Source organism: Palaemon carinicauda, chromosome 27 (genome assembly GCF_036898095.1).
Source record: "Palaemon carinicauda isolate YSFRI2023 chromosome 27, ASM3689809v2, whole genome shotgun sequence".
In the NCBI taxonomy this organism is placed as follows: Eukaryota; Metazoa; Arthropoda; class Malacostraca; order Decapoda; family Palaemonidae; genus Palaemon; species Palaemon carinicauda.
In genome coordinates this window covers 60676060-60693559 of record NC_090751.1, presented here as the reverse complement: position 1 = coordinate 60693559, position 17500 = coordinate 60676060, and the positions used below count along the sequence as shown (strand labels likewise).

Sequence of the window (17500 nt, the reverse complement as noted above, 5' to 3'; positions counted from 1 at the left end):
TGGCTTGGAACTCTGTCATCGCTCACATTCAACTTAGTGAGACTGGTATCTCTCTCTCTCTCTCTCTCTCTCTCTCTCTCTCTCTCTCTCTCTCTCTCTCTCTCTCTCTCTCGTCTGACCATTATGCAGATGTTATTGCTTTCATATTCGAAAGTGTAATTATACAGAAGCGCGCTGAACACATAATACATACATACGCACACACATGTATATACAGTATATATATATATATATATATATATATATATATATATATATATATATATATATATATATATATATATATATATATATATGTGTGTGTGTGTGTGTGTGTGTGTGTATGTATTTTGTGTATGCTTTATAATTATGTAAGAATATTAGCCAATGAAATATACTACCAGCCATTAATGCATGCTTTGGTAATTAATTGAACGTGAATTTAATCACATGTGCTTAAGATACGCCTTTTTATCACAGTATCATCCATTACTGTAAGGTAAACATCTTCCGTGTTAGCCATCGCTCATCTCTCATCACTGACTTTAACCTTTTTTTACATCCGTCACGGCTCATTGTGCCTTCTGCTTGCATTTCATATCATCCTGTCACCTCCGAACGAACTGGCCTCCCATCATCGCTCCCAGAGGCTGTATCTCTCTACCATATCCTTCCTTCCTTGCATTCAAGACCATATCATTTTTCTTTTTGATTGCCACTTCAGTGGTTGGTGTAGTTAATCTCTTTCAAGTGTTGTTGAATTATAGTCCAAGGCGCATAGGCTGTTTAATTTCATTTTTCGTTGTTGTTTCTCTTTTAATATCTCGATTGTGTTTATCCGTTGTGAACTGCATCGGGTCCAGATTTAAGTTTTGTGTTACGTATGATTTTTATATTCCAATACTACTTTCGGTTTCATTTTTCTGACTCTCTTGTGTATGGGGGTTTTTCGTCAGACTGAAAGAGACAAGGAAAACTGGACAATTGTAATTATACCAGAAAAATCATTCGGTTTATATATGATACCTCAATTTCTAGCTAAACTGGAATTCTCTATAAGAAATGGATGAGTGTTGGCTATTAATAGATTTTTCTCTGTATTGCTAATGGGAACTGGCGCATAACAGATTATGCGTACGCAACTGGTCCATTTATTTCATAGTGATTGGCATGAACTAGTCAGTCTTATAAGTATACCTAGTGGTGCTAGTCCTATCAAGACTGGCCCATACTGCCGTCCTTTCACTATATGTATTGTGTGGGAAGGGCTGTGAAAAGTATCATGTCTTCGGGATGATGTATCCCAACGCTTGTGCCGATATCCCAGTCGAAAACTTACGATCTTTCAGTGATCGGCCTGTTGTTAGGACATTTAATGTTGCAATTAACTTTTCCTCGTAAGGTATATTTATTGTATCTTTACTTTAAGGACTGCTTTTCTGGTCCCATACAGCAAGGAACCATACTCTACAGCACTTCACATTCATTTTATCGTATACAATCCAAGGTATTCAGCATTTCACACCACTGTTGTTAGTTTGCTGTCAGGTCCACATTATCAAAGCCCTTCGAGAACAATTAAGTCTTCATTTTCCGCACATATTTTAAACTAAATTCTTGCTTTAATAGACGGCCAATGTAAATCAATTAATGTAGGAGTGATCCTTTTTTTTTTGGGGGGGGGTGGGGGGTGGGACACCTTCATGTTTTGTAATTTCTCAAGTTGCATTTTCGTAAATTGTAGTAATTGGGGTTACATTAGTCAATCTTGGTAGTAACACAGTTTATCACAAGTTTCTATAGAGAATGTTCATCCAGGTACTTCTTTATAAAAGCAATGTTTCTAAGATTATAGCCAGCAGTTTTTACTACATTCTTTATTTGGCCATTGAAAGACAAGTTACTTTCAAGAGATATTCGTAGACCGCGAACTTTACTAAATATCGGGGCAGAGTTGTTATTTATGTTTATTCTAATATCACCCAAGTTTCTGAGGCTGCTTTTCTTTCCTATCACCATAAAATCAGTTTTATTTTCATTTCATTTTAGTTATTTTATTGTCATCCACTCTAGCAAGAATTCCCTTTAGAGTTTCATTAGTGTCGTCTATATCATTTTTGGAGAATTAAAATTGTGTATCATCTGCAAATAGTTTGAACTTCACTACATGCCTTTGCAGTATTTTCGACAGACCGATAGTATAGATACAGAAAATAATTGGGCACATTACACTCCCCTGTGGTACCCCTCTGTCTAAAGGTTCACATGATGAATAAGAGTTTCCAGTTTGCACACAGTAGTTTCTGTCAACCAAGTAGTCTTTTAGTTGTTTAAAAACTTGATCTTCAATACCGGTAGGCCGTAGATCAATTAGTAGCAGTTCATGCACAACTATATTTTACAGTAGCACTAAGATCAAGCAATATTAAAATACATCATTTGTTTTAATCCATCATTTTCAGCATATCATTTATATCAGAACAGATAGCTGTCTCCGTAGAGAGACAGGTTGTCTGGCAATGCTTCTATTTCTTCTAAGTGACTAATTAGATGTTCAAGAATTACGTATTCTAGCACTCTTGAAATATTGGATGGATTTGAAATAGTTCTATAAAAGCTTAATCACTTGATAATCCAGGGCGCTTTTCAGAACCGGCGTGACTATAGCCATTTTCTCAGATTTGGCAAACTTACACTCATCGATGCTTGTATTTGGTATTTTCGTAATTGAATCGGTTCTTTTTGTAACACCGCAACATCTTTCCTAGACAGGGTCCTGATACGTTGGAAATGGAAATGTACCTTGGAAGGTTCAGTTTCCAAAGGCGACATATATATATATATATATATATATATATATATATATATATATATATATATATATATATATATATATATATATATATATATATATATAGTTTTCGAATAGAAAGGCATTTTAACAACCTTGATTTTTTATGACCAATATAGTATTGCCGAGTTTTTAGAGTATTTCTGTTTGTCAGGTTCTCGTCTTCATACCTTATCACCATTTTTTAGAAACTAAGACAACTAATATAATAATCAATTAAAACATTAGACATTTGTCATATGTAAACTAAACATTAGACGAAATTAAAAACATACAAGTCGTTAAAAGTTTAAGGATAAAATTGGAACTGAAAAACAAATAATATATGTAATAAGACGTAAGTAAGAACATAGTACAATTCGAAAACTGAAAGTCCTTATTCAACGATATTGGGATTGGGTATATAGCTAAGAATAAGCATCATTAGTAAGTTTCTGGTAAATTCATTAGGTATGCTTACCGGTATTTCACTATAGTAAATGTGTACAAATTGAAATTTGTCACATAAAAATCGTCCAAATATATAATTTTGTTGTTGTTTCAGTCTGCTCTCAAATGCCAGGAAATTGCATCTAAATGTGTTTTCTTGTAAAAAATTTGTCGGGGAGGACCTCCAGCCCTCCCCTGTCAGTACCTTTTCAAACGTTTTGCCCCTACCCTATGTTATTCATTCATCCCTTAAACCGAGGTCCAACGTATGCCCAGTCAACATTATATGCCAATTGATATGATTCCAATATCTTATTAAATGCTGAAGCATCAACATTTGACGTGGGATAAAAGTTCTCCGAAGGCATCATAAGTCATAAGTAAATAATTCCTTTAATATTTCTGGTTATTTTCGTTTAATTCTTTTAAAAACATTACGTGATAAAACGCTTCTCTCTTTCTCAGCCATGCTTTCACTCATACTTTTCTTTCATATTTCATTCATGCTCGTATTCGTGAGTTCTATTGTCATTATTGCACTTATCTCCTTTTTTACTTGGTGCCATGAATTAACACTATGTAACCCGGTCATAGAATCACTCTTCCCCCCTATTACACTCGAAGGGTGGACATCATAGTCGTGCTTTTACTCGCTGAAATGAAAAATTCTTCCAACACTTGCTGAAATTCCTTTTATTTTCCTTGACAGCCAATTAATTTTCTATTGTTCCTTTCTCGATTAATTTCACATATCCATGTTAGGAAATCAGTTAGTAACCCAGTACCTTAACTAATTTCTAGGACTTATTTATCCCTTTTTAGAGGATTTTTCCACTGAACAGAACTATTTGATGGACGTGATATAAATATACTGTATATGTAATTGATGCTTTAATTTCACTTGGGCATATTGTTTATTATACATTTCTGATCATTGTAAATCACATTGTGTGTGTGTGTGTGTGTGTGTGTGTGTGTGTGTGTGTGTGTATGATTCCCCTCCCAAAACCCCGGTTTTCCCCTGTTCTCCAATGAGACCCCCCATAATTGTTATTACAGGTAAACTCGCGAATGGATGGTTTGCTTTAATGTTCATGGTAAGAAATTAATAAATCACAAGATAGTGAATAGGAAAATATATGGTTCATGTATTTGGCTAAAAATTGTGTCATATATTAACCTATATATTTACCCACACCTCCTTACTTGGACACATTTCATGAATTATTAATATAAACAAGCATTTTAAATGAATATCACGACGTAATGACAACTTTCGAAATACATATCGGCAGGGGGCGCTGATTGTATTTGGCCTTGCCAGTGAGTCACCAGTGTTGTCAGATATGGGGATTTATTCATAGAGTTGGGGATTTTAGGTGTCTGGTGGGGATATTCAGTACAAATTTCTATGAAGAAACAAAGATGAGTAAACCTTTATATTGTTGCAAAAACGTTTATGAGCACTCATTTAAAGTATAGTGGGTAATTTCTTTATTATTAATGCCTATATGATCAGAAGAAAATATATTTGTGGAAATGGGGGTTTTTGGATTGTTTTGGAGATTTTTTTATCATAAGTTTTGGGGGATTTTTAGACTAATCCATCTGGCAACACTCAGACACTGCCGCCAGTGACTATTAGATGGTCGTCTGTCACACGGAGACTAAGTGCTTAAGGTTTTGTTACTATAAGTGTTAGTTACGTATATTATCCACGTTGAACGACTATGTCTACTAAATTGATAATGGATAGTGTTATAGGTAATAACTTTACTCATTGTTTTTATCCATCAGTTGTCTCTCAGTAGGCTATTCATGATTGGGATGTTTACCGAGTTGAAACAGTAAGGGTAGATAAAGGATTCATAATTTCTCGCCAGGTACACGAACATTGCATTCTTCTATTTAATTGTTTTTTTTTATGCATTTCTGATCACCAATGTTGGCTCAATCAACTCTTCGTCATTGTGTATTACTAGCCATTTTATCTATAAAATTATGGCGGACCTTAGCGATTTTTTTTCCGAGGTGGGGAGAGCTATGTGATTGATTTGATACCGTCGATCCATGTTTCTGTGGTATGTATGTACTATGTACTGTATGTGTATAAGATGTGTTCCTGCACATATACAAACCTGAGTCCCAATTTTAAAGGACTCGTGATTACATAGGTAGGAAAAATACTAATTAGGCTTACTTATAAATATATATATATATATATATATATATATATATATATATATATATATATATATATATATATATATATATATATATATATATTATGTACATGCACTGTATATATGTGTATATAGTGTATCACCATATGTAGATACAACTGCTTAGGTATCTTTATTTACACTTGTTTTCTCCAATAAATTTTTTTTCAAACAGTTTTTCCCAGAATGCTCTGATGTGTAAATAAAGTAATATACCCGTTTAATCTTCCTTTATATAGTCATAAATCCCAAAGTCAGTGTGGAAACCTAAGGGAAGGGGCCAAGTCTCACTTTCCCATTCAAGTAAACAAGGGCATGGCAGTTTAGGTCTCATCAGAGGGCTGTCCTTACAGCTCTTAATACATCAAAACAGGAATTGTGGTAATACAGTAGTTATTTACCGTTCCTGCTTCTTGAAGCTCGGCACTAATGAGAGCACAAGTTTCTGATATGGGAATATTAAAAACGAGTAAATTGTAAAATTAAAGTTTCAGCCAAACTTGGATATCCGATACAAAATGTATTTTTCTGAGTGTGTTTTCAACAAATTTGATGGTAAAAGTATAGAACAACTCGGGATGTTTCTAATAGGAAAAACAGCTTATCCTTCAATAGATGGTGTGTTTTCAACGAATTTCACCTTTATTTTCACTCCAAATAAACAGTATACCGTTATGTACCCCCCGCCACCTTTCTGACGGACACAGGTGGGAACCTGGGACTTTAAGTTTGCAAAAACGGACAAAATGTGATTATTTAAGACTGAGATTTGTAAAAGGCCACAGAACAGGCAATAGAACTACCTGCACTGAAGGTGCAGGCCACGATCCACAAAACCGAAAAAACCCACCTAACCTAACCTAGTAGTTTCCAGGTCACAGACCCAGCCAAGGAGCAATTCACAAACTAAAAGTAAATCACAAATAAATCCTTACCAGAATTGCACTTGGGGCACTTTAACTTTTGAAGGATAACACAATGAGCTTTTAAAAATTATTCACTAAATTAGGAGTACTGTGATAATTGCCTTGAAAATTGGTTATAGCATCGAAATAGCCATAATGGCAGCCATTACACTTGGTTACGTTCGGTTCCATAACGCACACTCAGCACATAACACAGCTACAAAGAAACTGGATTTCTCCTAAGACAATGGGGTAAGTCTCAAAACTGCCTACATACATGCACAAATATGGTAAACTTCATCATATGATAGGGGAAGGAATGAGGAGGAGCTCCTTGCAAATGAACAAACACGAGTATGAAAGAAAGGGGAAGAATGGCTTGTGCACAGAAAGTATAAAGTCGTTATTGCGCAGCAAGCTATGCACTGATGGGAACAGATACGTCCTACTTGTAAAATGTAAACAGAGGAGTGAAATAAATATTTCAGGGGAAGAGGATCCCCATATTTTTTGCAATTTTCATGGATTTATTATGCATTTAGCATTATTTATCGATTCACCAGTAAATATTCCCCACCCAAAACCACCCCCTCAGTTCCCAGTGGTTTGCTCCCATTACTGTAAGATATATTAGGGTATATTGTATTAACTATTCAATTGCAACGGAAACAGAGGTAATTTTCGAAGAAAATGTGAGTTTTCTAACATATAACCTCATTTTTTTTATTAGTAAAGTTTTCCCATGTTTTAGAATAATGCCAATTTGACCTTTATTTCTGGTGCAAATAATCAGATTTAGAGATGCAGGGCCACCATTAACAACAATAATGGGGTTCCACAGTAGATATTAGATTTTGTTTGGAGAATACAGAAAAGAGGTAAAATAAGAGTAGCCTATCTGACATAAACACATCCACCTACCCTAACCTAGGAAAAACTGCAGAAGATAAGCAAAGCTGTTTATCCTAACCTCACCCACCTAACCTAATCTAGTAAAATACATATTTTAAGATTAGCTGCGTAACCTAAACACACACAGCCTAACCTAACCTGACCTAGGAGAAAATGTGTAAAATAAAAGAAGCTGTCTGACCTAAACAAACCTACTTAACCTAACATAACACAATTGTCAGACCTAATTGACAATGTTGATGCCTTCTCAACCTTTCTCCGCAGCTACCATCCACCGAGATAACGTAGTAACAGCACCAGTTTGCAACCTAAGCAACCCTTTCACCCCCTCTTCAGCTTCTCTGTTGGAATCGAAACGATTGTTCGGCAGCCGAGGCAATAACTTCTATTCCTTATAAGGAAACAGTTTTGTTCTCCCGTCTTTTTTTTTTTTCCAACGTTGAAAATAAGGGCGGAGCTGTTGACAGTGTTTTTGGTTTCCAGCATCTCTTCTACTTGCAATCTCTCTCTTTTCAGTTCAGGTATCCTTCCCAACCATTAATCTATAGATGTCTCAATAATTACAATTACAAGTAACTCTTTATTTTTGTTCTAGATATACAGGTACCGTACAGGAATGTTTATTCTATCCCTTCCCTATTACTCAAGCAGCTAACAACTCCCTCCTTTCAGCTCTCTCTCACTCAGCTGAAATGTCACACTATCCTCTACTTAATAACTTAAGCTTAAACCACTACGAAGTTTTTCACTTCACCTATACCAATATCTCCAACTAAAACTTTTCAACTCCTTCCCGAGCACTCCTATTTATTGGGACTTACTACTATAACTCTTTTTCTCTAACTGAAGACTGGAGCCAGTGGGCTCTTGGGAAGGACATCCCCTTCCCGGTGTCACCTTCTTCCTTCTCTAAACAGGCATGAAACCATCGCCTGTTTCCATCCAAAACCCAAAACCTAACTCAAAATCCTAAAATAAAAGTTGCAGAAATACCCCCCATCCCAACTACCAATCCCAAAAGTCCTACCAAAACACCTGCGGACTGCAAGAGTGCAAGAGCCCGTGTCTGGCCGAAAGGGCCAAGCAATCTTCAACAATAACAATAACCCAACGTAGGAGAAAATGTTTAAAATAAGAGAACCTGTGTAACCCAAACACTCCCACCTAGCTTAACCTAGGAGAAAACATATTTTAAGATTAGCTGTCAAACCTTAACACACCCACCTAACCTAACCTTGGAGAAAACATGTAAAATAAGAGATCTAAACGAACATACCTAACCTAACCTAGGAGAAAATATATAGAATAAGGGAAGCTGTCTAACCTTAACACACCCACCTAACCTAATCAAGGGTTGGGCCTACTTACTTAGCTTCTTAACCTATTACCTCACTTAGGGGGGGATAAACTACTCTACAAAGCAAAATAAATGTTCTGGTTAACACTTCCTTTACGTTGGATAGAATCAGAAGATGCAGACGTCGAAGGTTGGAGATAAGTCTCTTCTGAATCGTCTATATTGAGAAGCAACAACTACTGCATGTTTGGACAACAGAATCCACTTACAGTATTTTGAAAGATAAATTCCAAAATCACAGTTAATTGGTTATCTTGGAACAAAGCAACCAATCATGTTTCAGAATTTTTACTGTACCCATAATTCATAACCTAAAACAAAGGATGGTCAGGCAGTTAACCCACAATGCACTAAAAAAAAAAAAAAAAAAATAACCTCAGGAGAAAAACTAACATGGAAGTGTAAACACATCCTTCGAATAACAATAAGGAACAATGTTCATCGGCAATTATGTCCGTAACCCTGTAAAGACATTCTTCTGTCGGATTACAGTTCGTCAAAATACAAGTTTATACTTAAGTCTCAACCATACTTGTTACGGCCAATTTGTATATACTGTATCAATGTATGTAGATTTTCCTGCCTTTCAGTCTATGTATATATTATGCCATCTCTTGTATTTGATGTTCCACACATTGTATGTAAAGTTTCGTAAGAAACACAAATAGTCTGTTAGATTTGACCTTTGTGCGACAGGCAAGTTGGGCAAGAGGTGGTGTTGTACCTTCAGATGCCCCAGTGCTGGAGACAGCTGCTATTCTTAGGCAGGAGGACGTTGAGGTGATATTGTAGAAATGGAGGAAGGTGAGCCATAATGTTTTATCCATCCTGCTATTACCTGTATGGTGTTTGCCTTCAAAGGCAATGGTGGCGAGAACTTCGAACACCACCATGTTTTTGAGTTCAGCACTGAAGAAAACTTTTGCAACTTCCAGAGCCTGGTTTGCATCTCCAGCCTCCTCCTCCTCAAAGAAAGGCTTGGACAACGCTCCACCATTTCACCCTCAGCCTTGCCAGTCTAGGAGAGATGGTAGAAATAGGAAGAGAATGCTAAAGTTGACAGTCTCCCCTCCTCCAGCTGTTGTGAATGGAAGGAGGCCTGTCAAGCCATTGGGTAATGTAGCATTAACTCGGAGCAGCATAAGAGGTGGTGGAAGTCCTTGAGGATGGATACCTCTTACATTTCACCAACTCTTATCCTCTCCTCGCTTACAAACCGTTAGTGTTCCAGACCAACCCTCAAAAACTGCAGAAAGCTCCGACACTAGTGATGAAAGTGATGGAGGAGAAGAACTCGATCGAAATAGTGTGCGATGGTTCTGTAGTCAACTGGGGTTGGAGAATAGACATTGATCTCTCTCCTTTGGAAAATATTGTTCTCCAAAGAACCTTCAAGATTGAAATGGCAAGCGCCATGTGGTCTGCCATCAGGAAAGAAATCTTGATTTACAGGGGACTTAAAGTATAAGTACTTCCAGTTACCCATCCATTGACCCTACAGAAAGTAGCTCCGTTTTGTCCTCGGGAGTAATGTACCAGTTCAAAGCCCTGTGCTTCAGCCTGTCTACCACTCCCCAGGTGTTTACAGGAGTGATCACACTTGTCTCTACTTTGGCCCATTCAAAAGGGATTCGCCTCGTGGTATCTTGTTATTAGCTGATCCTGCACTCCCCCAGAAGGCAGTTGCTCCAGGATCAAAATAGACTTCTTTCCATTTGAACTGATATGTTGACTGGGATAAAAAAAAAAATAGTCTCACTCCCAAGCAGAAGATGGATTACCTGGGTATGTTGATGGGTACAGCAGCAGCAGGGGTCTTTCCATCAGACAACTGTATCAGCAGGCCCAAGGAGGTAGCACACCCATTCCTTAAATGTCGTCTGGGACATGTTTCCTCATTGGAGATACTTGTTCCTCATGGGTGCCTCCACCAGCGATCCCACTAGGAGGCTCTGAAGCGTCACTGATCAGCAGTCAGTGACCTCTCTCACCATATTATTCCAGTGAATCAGGAAGTACGGGATGGTCTTGGCCGTGTTGAACAACGAAAATCTTGCCAGGGTGGTTCCACTGGACTATTAAACTTCAAAGATGCTACTGTTCAGAGATGCATCCAAGGAGGGGTGGGGTCTACAGAAGAAAGGAACCTACATATCAATGAGCTGGAAATGCAAACAGCATACCCAACACTGCAATCCTTCCAACAGAGTTTGATTGGGTGCTCAGTAACGGTGTTGAGTAACAACACTACTGTTGGGGCATACATCAATAAGCAAGTGAGCACTGTTTCACAGACCCTTTATGATTTGGCAGAGCAGTTGCATACCTCAGCAGTGAACAGTGTTGTTAACGAGATCCATTCCGTGTAAGAAGAATGGTCCCCACATTTGTACATGGAGGAAAGGCTCCTTGCTTTTTGAAGGTCACCAGTAATCTGCATGTTCGCTGCAAGGTTGAAGAAGAAAATCCTCCAATTCGGCTAACCAGTTCCAGACTCCCAGATGGCTTGTAAAGATGCTTTCCAACACCCGTGGGACAACTTGGACATACACCTTCCTCCCTTCTTCCTAATTCAGTGTTTAGTCAACAGGCTGTGTTGACGACATCAGTTCTCAGGATGACCCTGGTGACTCAGTTTTCTTCACACCAAATTATATTTAGCCCTGTTAAGCCTCTGTATCAACGTTCCTAGAGGACTACCTCAATGGCTAACTTCCCTCTCGCCCCCACCTTTAGAGTACCACAAACCAGCGGCATCCATTGTACTTCACTGTTTAGAGCAATCCAGCATCATTTCTCAGTGACTTGAAGGCTATTTGCAAAACACTGCACAGTACAGGTCTAGATACCTGTGAAGTTCTTTTGCAGCTGTCTTCTAGGGGACATAGGCCATCTTCTTGGATTGGTAATTGGAAGGGATATTTCTCAGGTCAGAGCTTCTCTGCAATAGATTGCCTCGTGCAGACTTACCCTCAAAGGGGAGCTCAGGACCCCGTATTGGAATGTCACAGTACTTGGGTCTTAGGCATGCCTCATATGAGCATTTGAGTTGGACTTCAGACAAATCTGACTCCTAAGACTGACTTCATGCTACCCTTAGCCTCGGCAAACTGAGGAGGGAAACTTTGTGGCCTTTCATATGCAAAGAGTCATCCTGAAGGATGGAAGTTCTCCTTCAATTTCATTTCAGACTTCATTGCCAAGACCCAGCACCCAGCTGTCCATGACCCCTAGTTAGCTCTTCTCCCTCCCCTCTCTACAGGAAGAGAGTAGCAGGTATCTGTATGATTTACTTCTCGCCCTGTAAGGGGACTAAGGCTCTATAAAAAGAGAGAATTCCAAGCTTCAGACCAGAGCGCTAGACACTTTTCAGCACTGGAATCGAGGAGATACCCAAAATCACTGCTTTGTTCTGGCTTTGTGAGACCCTCAGATGTGCTAGGGGCAATGGCTCACGAAAGCATGTGTATTGGCACCACTCTAACATTGAGAAAAATCCACTCGGTGGTAAAAGTCATGAAGGCAAAAGTCTGGAAATGCCAGACAACCTTCACCATCTACTAACTTCAGGAGAATACCCTCATTTTCTTAGACACCCTTAACCATGGTCAGGTGGTAGCTCCTCAACAGATTATGTTTGAAACCTAGCTCTCTCACAAGACAACAAGCTTTTCTTCTAAGATAGTGGTTGCAACATAAGCTTAAATTGAAAGATGAGGTAACTGGCCTACCCCTTCCGTTATGTGCCGGGATGGACGTCGGGACAGGTAAGCCTCATAATTACCCAGTTTTTCTTTCCAAAAATAAGTTTGTTAGGGGTATCTCCCCTCCATCCTCCCATACGAGAGGTAGGACACCCATACATTGTCAACATATTCCTCACACAGGAATATAGCTTCTAATGTGAATATTCACCAGTTACCTGTTAGGGCCTACCCTAGCACCTACGACATCTTCGTGTTCGGGTTATTAGGAGGTTAATAGAACGATATCTTCGTGCTCAGGTTATTAGGAGGTTGATAGAAGTCGTCACCTCTACTTCTTTTTAGGACCAGGTGCTCTGACATTTCCCGGGAAAGTTGAACTTGCCAGTTTGGCTCATGATTGTTTCCTTCCATCTAAGGATAGTCTCCTATTAAATAAAGGTCGATGGTTTTTATTTGTATAGAAATAAATCACAGATTTTCATGTTTATTTTTAACCAAACTATACAAACACTAGTCCTGTAAGGTATACTTTCCCCCCTCAACCACCTAAAATTCCCATACCTAAGGTCATAGGTAAGCGGAAAGTTGACTGTCTGGTGGGCGGGGCTTGCCCTCCACCCTCTAGTAACTATTACTGCCTTGTTAAAAATTGATCTGCTGTTTCCAACTATTGAAGGACTCAAGATTGTATAATTGGGAAAAATAGAAATGCAAATTACTTTTTAAAAAAATCTGATTTTTGTCTCGTAATTGTGTTATATTCAAGAGATTAATGTTTATTTCGTTCTTTTGTCAAATTTATAGTGTATTTTATTTTGTTTGTACGTGTAAATAACTTGATACAAAATATATCTTTGTAATAATAACGTTGGTTATAAAGTAAAATTTTCCCCTTACCCGGATCTCTATTTGCAATAATAACGTTGATTATAAAGTAAAATTTTCCCCTTACTCAGATCTATTTGTAATAATAACGTTGATTATAAAGTAAAATTTTCGCCTTACCCGGATCTTCATTGATGGTGAATCATTGTGACTGCCCTGTAATCAGAAACATCAACCTTGACTGAGTTTATTAGATACGATGCTTAAGCAACAATGTTGACATTTGTGCTTAGAGGATGGTCCTAGTATAGCCTCGACAGTAACCTGAGAATGTGTTTTCATTGCTTGCGTTATTTAAAGGGATCTTTCTCTTGCTTGTTCATGCTTGAAGGAGAAAGTTTCAGCTGTTGTACATTACCCTATAGCAGGTCTTCCTGTTTCTCCGAGTTCGTGAATCCTGTATTATTGTGACAGTCGTAAAGATATGAATAATAGTATTCATTTTGTGATTTTAGCAACTTGCCAGGCCTTGTGTCTAGCCTGTAAAGATTTGTTAACCCCCCCCCCCCCCCCCTCTCTCTCTCTCTCTCTCTCTCTCTCTCTCTCTCTCTCTCTCTCTCTCTCTCTCTCTCTCTCTCTCTCTCTCTCAAAATAATTAAGCTTAGAGGTTCTAATGAAAAATTTAAATGACTATTCGCTATAGTAATGTTAAACTACATTAATCTTTACGAAGACAATGCGTTTATTTGTGTGTTATTGCCATGTTGAAGAGTGCAAAACGTGATCTTTTATAAAGTCTTGATTAGGCTTGAGAATATGTAGGCCTATTATTCCAGATCTCGTGTCGCTCTAACAACTAAAATATGAGAGTAAATTAGAGTTTATTTATAATATAAAATGTGATTATTACATGATTTAAGACGAACATTCTCTCTCTCTCTCTCTCTCTCTCTCTCTCTCTCTCTCTCTCTCTCTCTCTCTCTCTCTCTCTCTCTCTCTCTCTGTTTTTCTTGCCCTGGGTGATTCCTATAACTCCTGTTATGGGGGATTTGAGTATATTCATTGCTAACATCCAGTGACCAGCCAGGTGATCATTCATCCATTGGATATAATGGAAGTGGCCGAACAGAACCCATTACGCATCCCTGTCCCCCTCGACGATGGCATGTATTTTGCAGCGGAGGGAAAGGGTAAAATTATCTACATCAGCAAATCTTGGCGTTTTTCTTTTTCATTGAGTAATGTTTGCCGTTCGACCATAATAAAAGGACCGAACCTTTCGTGGTGGTGAACAAGTCGACTGAGAAAGGATTGCCATCTTTGCCGTGAATAGATTCGGCAGATGTTAAAGACTGAACTGTGTGTTGGACTCAACCTTGCTAGTTTAACAAACTGTGGCCATTTCCTTTAAGTCTGCTTCAAACCACCCGACCAATTGATTTGCTGTTACTTAGCCTCTCTAGCGCTGGTCTCAGAAAATAAACTTTTGGAAGCAATCATTTTTAGTAAATATTTTTCATCGATGATACAATTTTCTTTGGCTTTTACATTTGTCTAAACCTTTAACATTTTGTTTTCTCAATGTGTCGCAAATATATTTGATAGCGGGGTTCAGAGTGCTGCACTGTATTCATCATTCATATTTATGTATTTATTTAGGCGTTTGCTCTATGTTGCTGACATTATTTTTTAGTGTATGTTCTTTTAGCATGTAGTTAGGCACTGTTTTTTAATGTACGTTTTCTACTATACCCAAGTTTTGATATTTAAAGATAATTCCCCAGCATTTAGGACTGTGATTAGATAGTCTGAATTGTTTGTATATAATGGTAGTCCATTGCAGAACATACGATTTTTTTTAGGGGGTTGGGGGTTCGGGGGGACTAGGGTTTTAGCCCTCACTTTCTGTGGAATTCTGGAATAATAAGAGAAACTCAGTTAGATTATTGCAACGACATATGAAAATGATCCTTCACAAGAAAACAGGGAAATGATACATGAAAATGATAGGCTGGCAATTTATTAGTATTTCTTATTCTGTTGCCATTTTAATATCTAATTTTTAGTCCTTTATATAAATGCCATAGTTTGGTTTTATGACTAAGGACTTCATAAATCAGGCTTTTATTCCAAATATTTTTCAATCTTACACTAGCTTTTTTTTCAACTTCTCTCATAAATTCTTAAACGCAATTGTGTCCTTAACTGTAAAATATAATGTATAAATTATTTTTCCACAGTGATTTGATGGGCGTGACATAACAATAGGTTTTTGAAAAAGAGCGACAGAAAGGGGATTGTTTAATCAATCGGCAAAGCCACAGGGGGTCGCGAATGCTATTTGTAATCTAATGTGAAAGAATGATAGTTTAAACAAATGAAGGACTGGTATTTCACTCGCATACCCTCCATAATTCATAGGAAATCCCTGGGGGTTACGGATGATAAGCCTAGTGATTATGAATAAGCATAGGAAGTGATGAGCCTGATGGGGATATTAGTTTTACAAAACACGTAATGACTTATTGGTTAGGGTGAAGTCATGAATAATATTTTCCCTTGTATTTATCTTTTAGAACATTGAAAGTACTTTAAGAAAACTTTTTTTTTTTTTTTGCTGCAGAGCAAAAGTTTTCTCACCATGTATGGTATTCTGGAAGACGAACTAGGGAGACATGCACAGACGTATCCGATAGTGACCACAGTCGTGGTTGTTTCACTTAAACGTAGCTGTTTCTTAGAAGCCAAGATTCCAATTGCAAGAAGCTTTTAAAACGCAAATGGTGACTTGTGCTTCAGTCAGCTCAAATGTCAAGATCTTCAAATACTTTATTTATGCAAATCTTAATAAAATATAAACCCGGTTTGTGGTTGTTTGGTACCCATAACGCTCATTGATTTATATAGATCTTACTTCTAATCGCTCTGAACTATCTGTGCAGTTGTATGTTATTAGTAACAGGTTTCATCTTATTCAGGGCATAGGAATTTACAATTTAGGATCTAACTCTCTACATTTGAACGAGATGAATTTTCTTACGTTCATTAAATCTTTTTTAGCCAAGTATTATTTGCATGTCAGAAATTGACGAATCTATTACTGTAACTTTTTTTTTTTTTTTTTTTTTTTTTTTTTTTTTTTACTGAAGTTTCACCTTTATAAGCAACATTCTCAGACTAGAACGTATTGTAAAGAAAAATAAGATATAAGTATTTGTGCAGCTTTGTATGTTGCTGTACGTATGTATAAGGACAATTTGGAATTAATCATGCACGTCTATTTCACAGGGTCCGCCATTGTGAATAGTTATGCGCATACCTCTTAACTTGTCCCCTCGGTTACTTGTATGTCAACACCAGGATAAGCCAACTACAGGTGGAAATAATCTCCTGATCTCGGCATCAGGAAAGAGCTTACTGCGGATTTACCACATCTGCCGCAACACCAGGTAGGTCAGTAGTTGAGGTAATTTTCAAGGCAAGAGCCAAGTGGCGTTAAAGGGTAGCGGGAGGTTAAGCCCATTGGGTGACTGGGAAATTTCGAATGATTTCGGGATCTTGGCAGATAGATAAGAATCAATCGGGAATGTAACTCGCTTAAGTTAGTTCTCTCTCTCTCTCTCTCTCTCTCTCTCTCTCTCTCTCTCTCTCTCTCTCTCTCTCTCTCTCTCTCTCTCTCAGTATGGAGTAGGTACATATTTTTCTGAAACCAAGTATGCACCATCATGTGTATCTAATTAATAAAGGTTTCGTGTCTTTACGCACATGTATATAAGTTATTTCTTAACCCTTAACAAACTGTATTCCTGATATAATGTCACTAATAATTGATATGTTATCCTAATCCCCATGAAGTTTTTCATTTTAGTTTTTCAATATTACAGTACTAGTACATGTTTGTTTAGCCCATAATACCGAACAAGTTGGATATTCAGTGAACTTTTTTTTAGATAATAATCCTTGTTTTTTTGTGTAATTTTCCTTGGATTTTAATGCATAGAAACGGAAAGTTTAGGAAAGCTTCCGCTAAACAATGCGTTACTTCGTAAATATCATACATTACATGATGCACTTTTGTGAATTATATTACATCTTAGAAAGTGAAGAAAATTATAAGATCTTTACAATCGTGAAAATATGCCGCTCAGATGAAGGAAGAATCATGGGTTAATGTAGAGATTAGTGTCTAGTTTTCAGAGCCTAGAGTTATTTCGCCTTCAAGTAAGAATAAAATAAGCTAACATTTGAAAGTTTTTTGCCTTTTGTATAACAATTGTGAATAAATCACCTAAACCAATCTTAAATTAGCCATT

General features: G+C 37.5%; 1 long non-coding RNA gene across 1 annotated transcript in view; it reads left to right on the top strand.

The window, feature by feature from the left end:
• Positions 1-4892: 4892 nt before the first annotated feature.
• Positions 4893-17500, top strand: part of LOC137621202 (uncharacterized) — a 124919-nt gene continuing 112311 nt past the window's right edge. Inside the window, exons 1-2 of the long non-coding RNA XR_011040174.1 lie at positions 4893-5023; positions 16476-16636. This is a non-coding gene — a long non-coding RNA (uncharacterized lncRNA). The remainder of the gene's footprint in view (positions 5024-16475; positions 16637-17500) is intronic.